General features: G+C 38.9%; 1 pseudogene; it reads left to right on the top strand.

The window, feature by feature from the left end:
- Positions 1-2,983: 2,983 nt before the first annotated feature.
- On the top strand, positions 2,984-3,881 carry LOC149216303 (serine hydroxymethyltransferase, mitochondrial pseudogene; annotated as a pseudogene).
- Positions 3,882-4,549: the final 668 nt, after the last annotated feature.

Raw genomic sequence — 4,549 nt, 5'->3', positions numbered from 1 at the left:
CTAAGATAAAGGGCATGGAAGCTAAGATGGATGGCATGGAAGCTAAGGTGAATGGCATGGACGCTAAAATTGATGGCATGGATGATAAGATGGATGAATTGAAGAAGTTGCTACAAGAAAGGGTCACTAATGGTGAAAAGGTAGTAAAGGAAACTCATGATGAGAATAAAAGAAATGTTAATCATGATTCCATAGACTCTAATGTTGGATCGAAGACTCACCATGTTCCAAAAATCGATATGAGGAAGTTTGATGGCAAGGATCCCGCCACATGGATATTACAGATGGAGCAATTCTTTGATCTCAATAATGTGCAAAACACACAAAAGGTACGTATGGCAACTTTATATTTGGAACCAAATCAGTTTGTATGGTATCAATGGCTTTGTTCTCGTAAACAATTTATCACTTGGGCAATTTTTACGGAAGAATTGATAGCACATTATGAGGATAAAAAAAGCAACACTTTTTTTAGCCAATTGATAAGTCTCAAACAAAAGGGTTCAATAATGGAGCACATTGAGGAGTTCCAAAAATTGAACATAAGGGTAAAAGATATTCCAGAGGAGCATAGGATTGATGTGTTCATAGGGTCTTTAAAGGATAATATCCAACATGATGTGCGCCTTTGGGAACCTGATTCATTAGAGAAGGCATTCAGGTTAGCAAGAAAAATGGAAAGAAAAATTATGGCAACTAGGAAGCATACCGTTCACAACTATAAAGACGGAAGTGTTGTTGCCCATAGTCTTCCACAACCTACAAGGTTGACACCACAACAATTGGAAGAAAAAAGAGCAAAAGGGCTTTGTTACAATTGTGATAGCAAATACACAAAAGGTCATAAGTGTGCTGAGAAGAAATTATTCTACATAGATTGTGAAGAGGAAGAAGAAAAGGAGCAAGAAAGGTCAAAAGAAGAGGATATATACCAGGAACAAAGCCTAGATGAAGAACAAATAAATCTGACCATATCTTGTAATGCATTGGCAGGAATTACCACTCCTCAAACCATCAAGATAGAAGGACAAATCAAGAAGAAAAAGGTAATAGTGTTGATTGATTCAAGAAGCACCCACAATTTTATTCATTGTAGGGTAGCAAAAGAATTGAATTGCTTCCTATATCTAGCACCAGAGTGTCAAGTGATGATTGCAAATGGAGGAACAATAAATTGTTCTGGAAAGTGCCATAATATCAAGCTCTCCATGGTAGAATATGTATTGACTAGCCCAATGCTTTCTGTTATCACTGAAAATGCTGTTGCCAAAAATTTTTTTTAGCCTAGCTTAAAGACCGGGTGTTTTCGCGGCGCCTGAATTCTTTTTAGCAGTTTCGCAGCGCTACCTGTTTGAGTGGTTTCGTAGCGTGCTACGGAATTGGGGATTTGTTCGAGTTTTCAGTGGAGGCTACGGAATTGGGGATTTGTTCGAGTTTTCAGTGGAGGCCCAAATCATAGCATGCCTATTGTACACTGGCTACAACTGCTGTGGATGAGGTTGATGTGCTTAAAGGTCTATGTCAGATCTTTCAGATAAGATTGAAGATATCAAGGCAATGATGTCAGCTCCACCGTTGCCTGAGGTTCTTCAGGCTCTTTATAATGAAAAGAACGTTTCTCAGGATAAAAATGCTTCCTAATTGCTAATCACTTGAAAGAAGGAAATGCATCTAAAGTTTTGGAACTCTTGAATTCCTTGTTTCTATTTTACTGCAAAATATGGTACCCAAGGTTGAATGTTTTTCCTATGTATTGTGCTCGGTGTTTCCAATGAATACCTTACAGTTTGTATAGTCACTGCTGCACCGAAAGGATAAAAGGGACCTGAACAGAACGCACTGGGAAATCTATTAGTACTATTTTTGATATTAGGACTATTTGGAGTATCTGCTGCTGGTTGGCTATGGCTAATAGGTAAAGGCTGGTAAATCCTGTTGTCATTCAACTTCAAGTTCTTGAGTTGAAAGTATTAGTCTCGGCCTAAAGATCAAGACATAGTCAGTCAAACTTCATTCAAAAATATTCCTCAACCGAAAGAGTTCAAATAAGGTCGGGGTGAAATTAATGTTTGGATTATTAAAAATTTGCTCTATATTTGAACTGGGGATGGCTCTTTCTCATTCTCTTATATATATGGGCGTTTATAGTTGTGTTACCTCATCTGCACCTATATATTTTTTCCTGAAGTGGGAAGATACAAATCTCTCAACAAATGCAATGCTAATGAAGGATTTTTTCCCAAGTGATATGTGTCAACACACGGGTTTATATGGGAGCACCGCTTTCATATTATGGCTGAGGACTATACAATTGGGCCGGTGGAGATTTCTTTCCGCTGTGGGTGAAACCGATAATGGGCAGGTGGCAAATTCATTAAATAACATTTATGTCTTGGGCGCAAGTGCTTGATGAAGTGCCAGAGAGAGACGTAGTTCATTATCTTCGTGGCCTGGCTTCACAAGAAATCTTTTTCTACGCAAACGGGTGGCAGAGAAGGTTTGATAGTTGCTGCTGTTGTAATGAAGCACATAATAAAGGATTGGGATGTATTTTCGTCTTTTGTCTTGGCAATGTTCGGAAGTTCTTATCACAGATCATTGAGAATTCAAAAAAGGCCATTAATAAGCCCTTTCTTGTGATTAACTCTTGATCTATTGCCTTCTCAGCTGCAACAACAATCACAGAACAATTCACTATTCAAGTTTCGATCTCGTGATCTACTTTGGTGGGTATAGTACTGCTAACCATTCGAAGCTAACGGCTGTCATTTAATAAAGAAAATATAATCAAGAGTTCTTTGTTATTCCGGAGGTTTGAAATCACTGCTCAGTCTATAACCTCCTGAGATTCTAAGCTGAAGTCATCGAAATTTAGAGCTAAAGCTACAAAATCGAAGAAGGATGTACCGAAGGCCGTTCAGAGAGAATTATTGAAGGTGATGTATGAAAGGTGGGTAAGAAATGAGCGCAAAGCAATGCTATGGAAATGGCGACCATGCGAAAAATCTCCAGTTCACCCTTGTTTAAGCCCGGATCGGCTATGCTATAAAGAGCTCTGCAATCTACTGTTGCTTTTTCCAATGAGGCCGACTACTCTCGTCTCGAAAAACAAAAGTCCCATGTCACTTGTCCAAAGCAGCTGAATGCTCCACTGGAGGAGGTCGATCCCGAGATTGCGAATATCATAGAACTTGAAAAAATCGATAATGGAAGGGTATTGAACTTATCCCTTCAGAGAACTTTACTTCATTATCAGTCATGCAGGCTGTAGGATCAGTCATGACCAATAAATACAGTGAAGGCTATCCTGGTGCAAGATACTATGGAGGAAATGAATTCATTGACATGGCAGAGTCGTTATGTCAGAAAAGAGCATTGGAAGCATTTGGTTTGGATCCAGATAAATGGGGAGTTAATGTACAACCCTTGTCAGGCTCTCCGGCTAATTTTCAAGTTTACACTGCTTTGTTGAAGCCCCATGATCGTATCATGGCACTTGATCTTCCACATGGTGGTCATCTGTCTCATGGTTACCAGACCGATACTAAAAAGATCTCAGCAGTTTCAATTTTTTTTTTTTTTTTGAAACAATGCCTTATAGATTGGATGAATCTACAGGCTATATTGATTATGTCCAGCTGGAGAAAAGTGCAGTCCTATTCAGGCCTAAACTCATGATTGCTGGTGCTAGTGCTTATGCACGCCATTATGACTATGCTCAGATGCGCAAGGTTTGTGACAAGCAAAAGGCTGTGTTGTTGGCGGACATGGCACACATAAATGGACTTGTTGCAGCTGGTGTAGTTCCATCTCCTTTTGAGTTTGCAGATATAGTGACCACTATTACACACAAGGCACTCCGTGGTCCTCGTGGTGCATGATCGTTACAGCTAGGGAAGATTTTAAAAGTTTGTAAAACTAAGCATAGCTCTTAAACACTGAAGTTAAAGACATGGTTGGAATGTGCAAGTGGTTCAGTATCCAAATATTGAAGGTTGCAGAATATGGAGCTACTATCCAAACGAGTAACTTTATCTATATTTTCACAAGATCATACAATGGAAAATGTTGAGATAACAACTGCATCCGTGAACCAGAATAGTTACAAAAGTTATTGCAACTAAAAGGATGAATAATTGCATGGTGAGAATTAAGAATGACCATGTAGAGCTGCTATACAGACTTCTCCAAGGTTTTATATTTGAGGAATGCGTGCTATTGATGTTGTGAAAAGATTTCAGAAATTAAGTTTGGCGGCATTCATCAAGGTTGTTTGAGCCATTTAAATAGCAAGTTTTTGTTTTTCTTGGGTCACAAGTACTTTCAGGAAAACAGATAGCTCTAGTTATAATGCTGCAGTGACAAACACATCTAGTTGGGGCAGAGTGAAGACCAGAAATGTGAACGAAAGGTCAATATGAATAATTTTGTGCTTCGTTCAGGTGTCAAGATTATCACATATCCTTTTAATAACGCTGTGGACAAGACAGGACATGAAAATGGAAAAGCGTTAGCATGTTGAGACATTTTGCTATGCTTTGAGCCAGAA

This window comes from Pinus tabuliformis, chromosome 1_1, assembly GCF_031772625.1.
Source record: "Pinus tabuliformis cultivar Carrire ecotype Pingquan chromosome 1_1, CPIR1, whole genome shotgun sequence".
Taxonomy (NCBI): domain Eukaryota; kingdom Viridiplantae; phylum Streptophyta; class Pinopsida; order Pinales; family Pinaceae; genus Pinus; species Pinus tabuliformis.
The sequence above is the reverse complement of the archived record's forward strand: the minus strand, read 5'-3'. Positions and strand labels throughout refer to the sequence as shown.